The sequence below is a fragment of the Eptatretus burgeri genome, chromosome 12 (assembly GCF_056783735.1).
Source record: "Eptatretus burgeri isolate ZD-2024b chromosome 12, Ebu_testis_v1, whole genome shotgun sequence".
Classification (NCBI taxonomy): domain Eukaryota; kingdom Metazoa; phylum Chordata; class Myxini; order Myxiniformes; family Myxinidae; genus Eptatretus; species Eptatretus burgeri.
In genome coordinates this window covers 52,260,886-52,274,739 of record NC_140972.1, presented here as the reverse complement: position 1 = coordinate 52,274,739, position 13,854 = coordinate 52,260,886, and the positions used below count along the sequence as shown (strand labels likewise).

Genomic DNA, 13,854 nt, shown 5'->3' with positions numbered 1-13,854 from the left:
GGTTTCATAAATTCCTCAATACAATTGTAATTTTGACTTTCTATCCGTAGGAAACTACTCCCGATCCGGAAATAAACACAATTACGAGTTCAGCAGAAACATTCGCTGGTTTGATAATGTCTCAATACAATTGTGATTTTGAGATTCCACCCAAACGACCCCGCTTTTATCCATTCCAAGGTGGGTGGGGGGTTTCATAAATTTCTCAATGCAATTATGATTTTAATTTTTGATCTGTATGAAGTGTTTTCTATCCACCCTTTCACGCTGGCAGATCGGTCTGTATCGGGTGTCACATGAGAACGCCGTCTGCATTAATTTAACTCACGAGTGTTTGGATTTTGTTGTATTACTGGTATCGGATTAATTTGCAATTGGAATGATGCTGTTTGGAATGAAAATATATCGAGAGATTGAGTTAAAAGCAGAATGAGGAAATTATGTGAGGGTTTCCTTCCACCTGTGACGTTCACGGATTCGGCATTTGCAGTGTCGCCTTTGACGTCCACTTTACTTCTGTTGGAGTCAGAAGATAATTAATTTACGATCATTTATTAACACAGTTAGGCTCCTCGTCATCATTGAAGAGTTGAAACGCCCAACGAATGACCGATCGTAATAAACCATGAACTGTCTGACATTCACGTCCTGTTTTGATCACACTTTTCATGCAGTAACTAAAAGCACAAAGAGTTAAATATTCCACTGAAGAAATATCTCATGTCGATATAACAATTTACCATGTTGCTATATGAAGAATGGGAATAAAGGAAGAGGGTAGGGGCAGTATTATATAAGAAGACAGCAGGGACTATCAAATTCTTTGCTGCTGCTGCACCCTGCTGCGTGCGTGCGTGCGTGCGCGTGCGTGCGTGCGTTGATTTCATATGCAGGTTTCAGAAGTTGGAATGGAGGCTTCCCATGTCTGAAAGCATTCAACTACGTATGAATGTATATAATATACTGTATATATATATATATATATATATATATATATATATATATATATATATATATATATATATGTATGTTCTTGAAACAACCTATTAGCTTGACCTCGATGGTGAGAAGGTAGAAATAGTGAGATTGTGTGCTCCACAGAACAACAACAGATTAGCTTGATCTCTGAAGTAACAGGATGTGGAAGACCTTGAACAAGGGACATTGAAGCATCCTTTCTGAGCATCTCGATCTCCTCAGCATTTGATCTACCGAGCATTCGATCAATGGGCATCTTGATCTTCTGGGTGTTCGACCCTTCGAGCATCTTGATCTACTGAGTATTCGACCCATCGGGTATCTTGATTGGCCGAGCGTTTGGCCACACACAGTCCGCACTCGCGAAAGCCGAGCATTTGATCTACCGAGCATTTAATATACCGGGCTTCTTGATCTACCAAGTGTCTCAATCTACCAGGTATTCAATTTATCAAGCCCTCCTTACCATGAGTGCTTTGGCTAATCCTGAGCTCAAGTTTGCCTGTTCAGACCATGAGAGCCACTAAGGAGAAGCTTACATGAGCTTGCATGCATCTGAGTAAGGTAGGGATGCCTCGCCCGCTAGGGGTGGCAGGAGTGTACTTCTGGTCGCGCAATAAAGCGGAGTTGATGCTGGCGCGCGTGCTTCTTGCATCCCACTGCACCTCGTACACTCCAGAAGGAGCCGTACCCACACTCTCATCTGTACTCCATCTACTTTTCTTTCTCTCTATATTTCTCCGGTTGTGATTTTGATTGGCTCAAGTCTCGTGTTATACCACTATACCACTCGATGCTGTAGCAATAGCGATATGGCCATTCAATCTGATCTTTGCGAGAATTAATTTCAAAAGGAACGTTTTACCTGTCCCTCCAGGAGCGTCAACAAAGTTGATACCGCAGCGCTGTATGTTTACTCAAATAGTGCATATATTTATCTCTGGTTTGCTGTCAGCTGATGCTCGTGGTTGTTGATTTACTGGTTTTGTTCACATACGTCGAAATTCGCGTACCGAACGTACTCCTGTGCGTGGTTTGCGGCCGTTGTACGGTCAATGACAGGTAGGTTGGAGTTATCCAAAGTTTGACCTCCTTTTCGAGGATGTGGTCTTCTATTCCCATCAAGCAAAGCTTGTAGATTTCCCCTGTGTGGTCGTCGTCAACATGAACGTTGTGGCGATGGAAAAAATCCTCTGCTAACGCAGCTCTATGATCATTCCAGAGTGCGAGTGGGTTACTTGGTTCACAAAAAATCAACATGACTGAATAATTTCCGAAGTCTTTGCGGGCTCTGTCTAGTAGTTGCCTCTCGCAAGACATTATGTAGATGGTTGTCATCCTCTGCAAGTCCCTTCGCCAGACATGCCTCTCAAAAAGTTGGTTTACACCTTCACCTTGGATTACACCTTCATGACTCCTGAGATCTTCGAACGATGTCGGACCATGTTCCTCGTGAAGCAGCATGCGGAAAAAGTAGCACTCTGATTGTTTTGGATTGACCGTGTAAACTCTACCGATAGCAGGGCTTCTGAATACACCAGGGAATTGTGGTTCTGGAGTTCCCCTCTTGCATCGATTCCACTTTTTGTTGCAAGAATCCCACGTGTAATACTCTGGAACTTCATGATAAGTGAGTGTTTTCGCGAACTCATTCGAACGGCAAATAGTGAAGAATTCTGTCAGAGTTGTCTTTGGTGGTCCCGCTCTGGCGCGGGCATCAGCATTGCTATTGTAAAAGTACACTTGCTGGCCATTCTCCAGGTGGATACCCAGCTGCATAGTGTTCATGCATCGGGAAGCCCAAGATTCGGTGAGCAGCTTCCATGGCACCCACGAACCTGGCTTCTTGATATTATTGTATTTCATCATTATTTTGTCTACCTTCACTAGTGAAGATCGCTTGGTCACTTCCCTTGTTTACATACTTCAGCACATATTTCACACTTTTGACTGAAGTACACATTTCAATGTTCGTGCGGCACTTCATTTGTTTTAAAAGCCAAGGGTTGCGAGGTACAACCCACCGATTGTCTATAACGTGCTTGATACGCTGTCCATTTACAATCGTGGTGATTGCGATTACATTCCCTCTGTCCTCTGGGGTGCGCCTGCGGTACTTGGGATAGCTATCTTGCCCTTGTTCCGTCGCTTCCATAAAATCCTTCAGGAGCATTTTTGAGCAGGATCCGTCCTTCATACATGGACTGTTTCTGTTGAAAGGGCCGCATGGTCCATGGATCATGTTACATTTCACCAGTTCGTGCAGTTGAAGTTCCGAATCCGGACATGGTATTTCCGCAGATATGACTTGATCAATATCGTTGGGTCTGATTTTGCTTCCTGGGGACAGCCAGAGTAGTATGTGCACATGAGGGAGCCCTCTTTTCTGGAATTCGGTAGAATACAGCGTTCCGCGGATCACAGTCATTATTAAATATAGCGTCTCTGAAGTTTTGGTAGCTGTCCGCTCTTAGAGCTTTCTGTTCCCAACTGAGAAAATGTAATCGTTCTGTTTCTATCTTACAGTACATGTCAACTAAAAATTGCTGGAACAGTCTGCAGCACAGTAACAAATGATTAGTCTGTCGACACGTGATATGGTATGCGTAAAACTGCATTTGCGTTATTTTGTGTGCAGCGGCTGACTGCAAATATATGCTCCATCCGTCTGCGCCATAAGGAAACAGGATTGGGTACTGCAGAGTGTCGTACCCACAGTGTAATTCTGATATATGCTGTAATGCTCCATCATGCTGGTGTAACACAATATCTCTGGTCGCAGTTGGTTCATTTGGCATTAGTATGCCTACTTCATCACCGGATGTTGCGTTGTAACGGAGAGGATGTTGTGTGGCCGGCTGCTTGTTTTCGTGAATGACAACTCTAAGATCTTCTCTTCCGTCTTGGTTCATGCTTTCAACAGCCGTTTTCAGGTTTCTGACATATTTGTTGTTTTCATGCAATAACTCTGTGGGCTTTGTTACGATGTGTGGTTTCATACCAGTACCGATGGCCAAATGTGCTTCATGTTCGGCTCGTCTGCTGTCAATGAAATAAATTTGCAGAAACTGTCGAGGCGTATTGTCTTGCGGATGGAGACTTCCAATTTTGTGACACACGTGACCTTGGAGAGTAAAATTGGGATCCCATCCATGAATCTGTCATCTAGTGCAGCCAAAGCTCGTCATTTGAAATGCGCTATTATAAAGACGTACGTTCTGAAGGAAATGGTCGGAATCATTATTTGTTCCGTTGAGCAGTGACAGCAGATATTGAGGTGGTGTTGGGAATAAATCCAATTGGATTTTTCCACTTGCACAGCAAAATCCTGGTGGCTCACCAGCGAATTTTTTTGCCTCACAGTAGTTACATGCTATTCCCATTTCTGCAATATCTGTTTCAAGGAAGAACACATTTTCATCATTTGTGTAGGCTTGTGGGACCGCTGGCAACTGCAGCTGTCGTCTTGCATTCCTTTTTGCACGGACTTCTGGTAATCGCTGGGAAATTCTTCTTCGTTTCGGTGTTCTCGGCATGTTACCACCTGGAAACATATAAAAGTGATTAGTAATGTGCGTTTCAATCAACGGTTTTAGTTCTTGGAATATATAGCCCCCCAGATTATTTTGGGTGCATGGCCTTTTCATGCACGCGTATGGCCTGAGTGATGGAGAATTACCAGTGCTGCAGTGGAATTTCCAAGTACATACTGCAGTGGGAATTTCAAGTACTGCAACAGGAGTACCAAGTGTTGCAGTTTAATTGCTAAGTGCTGGAGTTGAATTTTCAAGTGCTGCAGTGGGATTGCAAAGTACTGCAGTGGGTCTTCCAAGTACTGAAATGGGGTTTCAAACTGCATAAAAGTGACTTACCGGAATGTAGTAAGATCTTGCAAGCTCACAAACTGATTTTCAAGTACAATCTCACTTGATGGTCAGCTAAAAAGGAGAGTGAATAACTTTACTTTTATTTTACTTTATTTGGAGCAGGATGACTCCACCAAACAGGGTGGGTAGCTGTACAATTTTTGCTCAGAAGTGACTGATGACTGAGTTGTGAGTCAGTGGATAAAGAAAAAAAAATCTTAGCTTGACAATTTGAGGATGGTCGTATAATTTGAGTCAATTAGACAATTTGAAGTTGATTACAGGCCGAGAGTGATTGGATCAGAAAAGTATGCTGGTAAGCAAACCACCTGCATCTTTCATTCTACTTTTCAAATGCAAACCTGCAAAACTATGGAATACACTGTCTTTTTGCACTTTTGACTGTTCAAATCAAGAGCAAACCTAACCTGCATCTTTTTTGCACTGTTAAAATGTTATGCAAATCTGCATCTTTGTTTCACTGTTTAAATGTTTTGCACTGTTGAACAGTAGCTTGCTGGCTTTAAGAATAAGGCTTAAAGGAAGGCAAGCGAGATAGCAATCTTTTTTTAGTTTTGGCTTTTTAGTTTTGGCTTTTTTCTTCTGTTGTCGACAAATAAAGGTGTGTAGGGGATGGTTATGAACTGCAAGTCAGGAAAGGATAATAAAAAAAATTACTCACGTGAATGAATGCGAGGAAACCTCATTGGTCATTCCATCGATAAAAGAAACATTTTTCCGTCGAAAATCACAATTTTCAATGAACGTGGTAGGCGGTTTTACTTTCTTATTCAATGAAAGTGGTAATGGTTTTATTTCCTTCTTAAGAGCATTGTGTGTGTACCTGCCCATTTTCACCCCAAAATTCACAATAGATATAATAGTTGGTTCATAACGAAAAGTACATCTAGCCACCTTCCCGATAGTAAGTTCAATACCTGCCAATTTTCAGGAGGATAAGCTTTGATCTGACGTCGCAAAGCGGGAACAAAATTTGGCGTTTCTCTCTTAATATATATATATATATATATATATATATATATATATATATATATATATATATATATATATATATATATATATATATATATATATATATATATATATATATATATATATATATATATATATATATATATATATATATTTATACACACACACATATATATGTATTTATACACACACACATATATATGTATATATATATATACACACACAAATATATATGTATTTATACACACACATTATATATATATATATTTTTTTTTTTTTTTTTAAGAAGAAGAAGGTGCTTCCAACCAAAAGTAGAAACTCGATCGACTCAGCTAATTTGAGCAAAAAAGCGAGAGCAGAACCGGTCTCAGGGCAACGTTTCATCAGCTTCACAGCCGGCTTCATCAGGCACAATAGACCCCGGGACTCGGCACATGTCCGGTTTTTATTTTGATACGACCACTCATTTCCTGTCACGTGCTGGTGCTCGAGGTCAAATGAAGGAGTGCTTTTTAAAAAAAAAACATGATTTTGCAAAAGCAAAAACAAATGTCAAATCACATAATTGAAGGGATGCTCTGCTCTTTTTTGCTTTTATTTACACGTGATCTGGTGTTGTATGTGTGTGGGTGAGCACGTGTGTGAGCTTGGTGTTGTTTTTGTGTTTGTGTTTCTGGGGCACTAACACGGTTGGTTTCGCCTCTGGGTTGGGCATGATGAGGCGTTGGTTGTGTGAGTGTTGAGGTTCTCATTGGGTTTTGTGCTCATGTGGATGTGGTGTTTGGGATTGGGTGTTTGTTGCTTACCTTATCCAGCTGTTTGCACCATCCAGTTTTCACCATTTGCATTAGAGGTGTTTATTGTGTGGGTTTGTCCACCGTCTCCCCAGTTAGACTGCCCTCCCGGCTCTTCACGTACCATGCTTCCAAAATCAACCTGTGTCGTTTGTTAGATGTAGTGTCTCTGACACGGATCCCATCAAAGTCAAATTTATGACCAGATGACAGGCAAAATGACGTGCGATGGCTGACTGGGTCATTTTTCCAAGCCTAATTTCTCTTCATGTTCATCTAGTGAACTAGTCATTGTTTCAAATTCCTTCCAGTTTCACCAACGTAGTTTCACCACCAATTCTCGGTTCATCATGCAAAGACTGTGACCAATTCCACATTGGCCCCAAGATAAAAATGTGTCATCCCAACTGCCCCAATCATATATATATATATATATATATATATATATATATATATATATATATATATATATATATATATATATATATATACATATATATATACATATATATATATATATATACATATATATATATATACATATATATATATACATATATATATATATACATATATATATATATATATATACATATATATATATATATATATATATATATATATATATATATATATATATATATATATATATATATATATATATATATACATATATATATATATATATATATATATATATATATATATATATATATATATATATATATATATATATATATATATATATATATATATATATATAGACCACAAGGGGAAAACCAGAGATGTCAGGATAAGTCAATTTTGAAGAAAATGAAAAACAAAGTTTCAAGACTTTGGTGGACTTTAATAACTGTCAAATAGATTTCTTTTCCAGTAAAAGGAAGAGTGATCATTGGCCGATCAAATGAAGCATGGAGCATTTGCCAAGCTTCTGTGTTATTTAATTTAAGAGCAAAGAACGAATCAATGTTGCAAACTGACATCACTGGTTATTCCCTTGTTTAATAATTGCCATGCAATTTTAACCCAACATGTGTTGCAAATTCATGCTTGTTGGTTATTAGCATACATTACATGACTGGTGATCATAGATTATTTTTTTCAACATTAAACGGTCATTGTTTTTTTGTGTGATTGGTGTTCAATGCCATACTCAAGGGTATTTCGCTTATATGACGACAGATTCTCCATTTCTTACTCCGTACTACTTAATACGATGGAAAACCGGGAGGAAACCAAGGATAAACCACCCCCGCGATAGCTGGTCACCTCATGTGACTCCCTCATAGACCTAAGCAGGTTGATTGGGCGGTGGGTACATCGAATGAGGATGGGTACTCAGATGCGCTAACCATTAAGCCACGGCTAGGGTCCCATAAAAGTCACAATAAAGGTTTGACCAGGCTTGAACCACGATATGCACCAACTACGGAGCCCATGATATAACCAAATAGGCTAGTGGAGTGCTCAGAGTTTATGCAGTGAAAGTTTTACAACCTTTCATTTTTTAGTTTCTCAACTCTGAATATTATGGTGGAACAGTTAACATGAATGAAAGGGAGATAACCAGGAGTAAAGTACTGACAACTCTGAGTTTCTACTTGTTCAGTTTTGACAACACTTGTTTTTTCATTGCACGGCTAAACTTTATACCATATAAATTATGTGACACCCCTGGTTTTTTGTTAAAGTAATATTGTGAAAGGAAACCTTATGTTGCCAACTATTGGCAGGTGCAATAACCCTGAAATTTATAAAAAGTGACATCTCTGGTTTTCCCCTTGTGGTCTTCATATATACATATATATATATATATATATATATATATATATATATATATATATATATATATATATATATACATACAGTCATACATATATAGACATACATATACATTCATAAACAGCAACTCCTCACCCTAGTGGAGGAGTTGCTCTCTTCATCAAAGACTCTATTCCTCACTCTCCATGCACTACCCTCACTCCCCCACACCCCCACGAATACCTCTGGTTACGGCTTCCTCTCCACTCCCACCTCATGTTTATATGTGTACTGTACCGTCCACCTAACAGTGATGACTCGATCTACACCTCACTATCTGAAAACAAGGACCAACTTCTATCTTCTCATCCAAACTCTCTCTTCCTCATATGTGGCAACTTTAATTGTCATCATGCCAGTTGGCGAGGTGTGGGTACTTCTCTCACCAGTCATGGCGCCTCAGCAAAAGCTTTCTGCGACTCATTGGGACTGACTCAATCAGTCAACTTCCCTACCCAGATCTCAACCAATGGTACTCCATCTCTTCTGGATCTGATTTTGACAAATTTCCCTGACAATATCTGCTGCTCTTCCTCCGCCCCAATCTGTTCTTCTGACCACGTCCTTGTCAAAGTGGAATCTCTCTGGCTATTATCAGATGACCACCTCACCACCGTCGAGTCTGGCATTTCACTCAAGCCGACTGGCAGGGTCTCCAAGCAGCCATCAAACTTAGAGACTGGTCTCCTATCGCTACTTTCTCCAACATCAAATCATCCTGGGAATTATTTCAAAGAAACTTGCTCTCCCTCATGCACAGATTTATCCCCTCTCGTCTTCAGTTGTCCTACCCTTCCTCCCGCCCTTGGTTCACTGAAGCTTGTGGTGAGGCAGTTGTTCTGAAACAACTTGCCTTTGCCTCATGGAAAGCAAACCCAACTGAAGGCAATCTCAGTTCCTTCCAAAAAGCTCGGAACAAGTGTGTATCTACCCCCAGGAGAGCCAGAAAACAACATCTTTCTCATCTCAAGTCTGAACTCTCAAACCTCTCTCTCCCTCCTCAAAATCGTGGTGGCATCTAATCAAATCTGTTTCTGGTGTATGTTCCCCCTCCATCCCCTCCCTTACCTCAAATAGCCGCACTGCTGATACCGCACGTGAAAAGCTGAATGCCTAAGCTCAGTGTTTGCAGCTAAATCTGGTGTCCAAAAACCATCACTTTCTCTACCCATCTTACGCAGTCGCACTCAACTGTCCCTGGACTCTGTGTCCTTTTCTCCTGACAAGGTGTATATATGTATGTATATACATACATACATATATACACCTACATATGTATGTATGTATATATATATATATATATATATATATATATATATATATATATACATATACACACATACATACTCATATACATGTATAAACATATTTATATAAATGACCGTTTTTACAGCCATTTTTCCCTGCTGTGCAGGGGTTTGGCTTTTTCTTGAGGCAATGTTTTATGGCCGGATGCCCTTCCTGACGCCAACCCTGGTCGCCTCTTACGACACACAGGGATATGGTACACCTATTCTAACCGGGGCATACACCGGGACCAGTACACTGGCACTCATTTCGCCGACCTCAGAAGGATGACAGGCTGATTCAACCCCCTGGTGTTAATTCAGCAGCCAACGGGTCTTGAATTCAGGACCCTGGGATCCCAAGCCACCATCCTAACCACTAAGCCAACACCAGGCTTCATATATACATATTTATATAACTTATGCATATATATATATATATATATATATATATATATATATATATATATATATATATATATATATATATACATATATATATATATATCTACAAAATATTTAGTCAATTCTGTCAACGTATAATTACATTTCCGTTGATTTACTTTAAGGCCCGGTCACACCTTGACGTTTTAGCCAGCGATGGCAACGTATTAAAATGTATGTAAAACGCTGGCTGACGTTGAACTTTTGATGTTTTTTTTTAAGATTCGGACGTATTCATAACGAGTTGGTCGTATGCATAACATATTAGTAATGGACACAGAACGTTTCGTTGTGTTATAGATAACTTATACCAACGAATGCTGAACCTGTTGTCGGCCTACACAACCGATGCCCAACGAATGTCTAACTTCGGCATAGCGCGTTGCACGCATCGCCGACGATGTCGTGACGTAGCCTATTAAAAGGCTGACGCACAATGATTCGAATCATAACTGCCGTAGAAATGGAAGTGTCAACATCGCAGTCACACCTTGGCGATCTTGCCAGCGTATGCCGACCTAAGAAAAATGTGTCTAAAACGTTGGGGCACGTCAAATACGGTATGAATAAGTTTGGTATACGTGAGTACAATGCTAAAGTACGCTATCGTACGTCGTAGTAAGTAGAGTACGTCAAGAAATTTTAAACATGTTCAAAATTTTACGACGTACTCGGCGTATGACACACGTTCCGCATGCGATGGGGATAAGTTTTACACACGATATGTGGACGCTTACACACGTCCACAAATGCTACTTATAAGCTACTCATAAGTCGAAACACGTTGCGGTAATGTCTTTTTTACACGAAACTTATTTCTAACTTGTGTTTGACGTGCTTTGAACCAATTCTTTACGTAGTCCCAACACACATCGACGTATGTAGAAGTATTCCAATGACGTCTTCCGGTCGACAAAAAAAAAATAAATGAACGTGTTTCTAGGTTAAAAATGCCATATAAAGACGTGTTCCCAGCGGTTTTGGGAATTGGTATATAAAAATGCTGCTCATAAAAGGGGAACCCAACAGTGTTTTTGAGTTCCTTTTTGAGTCGATGTCCATGTCAGCAGTATCAGTATCAGTATCAGTATTAGTATTAGTATTAGTATTAGTAGTAGTTTGTTCATGTTGGCAGTAGTAGGTGAGTGTGAGGGGGAGGGTGTGGGTTATGATGGATCGTCCTTGCGTCCGCGTGTCCACGGGTAGGTTCATAGGCTGCCACTCAACGATTTAAATGGCTGCAACTCCACTATTGAAAGTAGACGCTTGCGCTCAACAATTGGATTTTTTTTACACTCAACGACTTTTAAACGGTACCACTCAGCTATTTTCATTGTTTACAATGAACGATTTAAATTGCTGTCACTCGCCTTTGTTTTTTGACGCTGAGGTTTTGAAATTTGAAGCGTTTCTTCTGAACGTGTTAAAACGCTCAAACTCGACTATTTTAAATAGACGCTGCCGATGGACAATTGGAATCATAGCCAAGCTAGACATCGAAGTGTGAACATCCTCGTCATGCCGAAGAAAAGTTTGAAGAATGCTGCAAATAAGTGTCCTGGCCGTGGCCGTGGACGCTGATGCAAGGACGATCCATTATACCGACGTCTTTCAGCCTATGAGTAACTTAAAAGTAACGTCTGTCGATGTGTGGCAACGATCGCGTAACGTGCCAACAACACGTTAATCATAGGTTAGAAATAAGTTTCGGGTACGCTAAACATTACCTCGGCGTGTCTCAACTTATGATTAACTTACAAGTAACATGTGTTGACGTCTGTCAACGATCGCAGACTGTGCATACAACTTGTGGCCAGCGTAGCGGAACGTGTGAGTCATACGCCGGCATACGTCGTGAAATTTCAAGCATGAAAAAATTTGAGGACAACCAAAAAGTACAACGTTTAAAGCCAACATACAACGACGTATGGCAGTGTTTTTCAGCGTGCTCTCAATGTTATCAAAACTTACCCATAACGTATTCAACGTGTGCCAGCGTTTTAGAAAAAAAATTCAAAAATCAGCATACGTTGGCTAAAACGTCAAGGTGTGACCGGGCCTTTACCGAAAAAGAGAAACCTTATCAGTCTTAACAGTTAGTGACAATTATGATGTCAAAGGAAAAATCATAGCAAAAAAAAACAACAAGAAGAATTAAAATGTTATTACCAATCACTCACTTAGGGCCCTGTCACACCTTGACGTTTTAGCCAGCGTATGGCAACATATCAAAATGTATGTAAAACGCTGGCGTACGCTGAACTATTGATGTTTTTTTTCAGTTTTGGGCATATATTAACGAGTTGGATGTATGCATAATGTATTAGTAATGTACACAGAACGTTTTGATAACTTATAGATAACTTGTACCAATGAATGCTTAGCGTGTTGTCGGCATTCACAATGTATGCCCAACGATAGTCTAACTTATGCATAGCGCGGCAATGTATCGCCTACGATCACGTGGCGTAGCCTATTAATAGGCTGCCACTCGACGATTCAAATCATAATAACCGCACTAGACATCGAAGTTTCAACATCACAGTCATGCCGAAGAAAGAAAAAAAAATTGAGTCTGAAACATTGACGGGTTCCTCCTGTGAAGCCCATTTTTATATACCAATTCCCCTAAACGCTGCCAATACACCATTATACGGTAGCTGTAAGTTAGAAACACGTTCAGTAAGTTCTGTGGTCGTCCGGAAGATGTCAAATACGTCTACATAGTCAATATGCGTTGGAGATACGTTACACATAGGTTCACAGCACGTTACTCATAAGTTAGAAATCAGTTTCGGGTACGCTAAACATTACCTCGACGTTTTTCGACTTATGAGTAACTTACAAGTAACGTGTGTCGACGTGTGTCAACGATCGCATAACGTGCCTACAACTTATGGCCAGCGTATGTGGAACGTGTGAGTCACACGCTGGCATACGTCGAAAAATTTTGAGCATGCTTAAAATTTGTCGATGAGCTCGGCGTACTACGACGTATGTCAGCGTGCTTCAGCGTGCTCTTAACGTATACAAAACTTACCCATAACGTATTCGACGTGTGCCAGCGTATTCGCAAAATGTTTCATACATCGGCATACGCTGGCTAAAACGTCAAGGTGTGACAGGGCCTTTACCAACGAATTACTGACAAAATGAACTTGGGAGTCCTTGCAAATGCTTCCACTTTATTTTCATGCACATGAGATGTACTAAGGAACGTTCTGACAATACCTTGTGTGAGTGGAAGCAGGAAGCTTCATGTATGGTGTGTAATCTAATTGTCGCTGCTTTGCACACCCACCAAAAGTAAAAAAAAATATTATAAACATAAGTTAATCCGTCCAATGAATAATTTCCTTTTTGTCCATTTAAGTCACTGAGAAAACTTAATTATGTTGTTAATGAATTAATTGTCCTACAAAATGGACTGGAGTCCCTCCATCCTTGGTGTAGTGACGACTTGCAATTAGAAACCATTTTGTATCCATCGAGCCCGGTGCACAGAAATTGCGCCCATTGTGTGTGAAGCGTAACTTGTCCGTTTTCTCATTGCAGGAAAGGTTTTTTGGACGAGGGTAAGCTTTTAGCTCCTTTCTCCCTGCAGGACATTGCTTTCTCTCCTCTTGTCTCTTGCACTCCTGTGTTCTTCTTCCTCTTCTCACTCTGAGC

At 40.2% G+C, this 13,854-nt stretch overlaps 1 protein-coding gene and 1 long non-coding RNA gene across 2 annotated transcripts in view; one reads left to right on the top strand and one right to left on the bottom strand.

Annotated features, from left to right (window-relative positions):
* Window positions 1-13,854, bottom strand: part of LOC147015622 (uncharacterized) — a 246,816-nt gene that overhangs the window by 90,950 nt on the left and 142,012 nt on the right. The gene's annotated exons all lie outside the window — the stretch shown is intronic.
* LOC147015624 (uncharacterized) overlaps window positions 49-13,854 on the top strand; it is a 28,694-nt gene continuing 14,888 nt past the window's right edge. The window contains exon 1 of the long non-coding RNA XR_015050121.1: window positions 49-180. This is a non-coding gene — a long non-coding RNA (uncharacterized LOC147015624). The remainder of the gene's footprint in view (window positions 181-13,854) is intronic.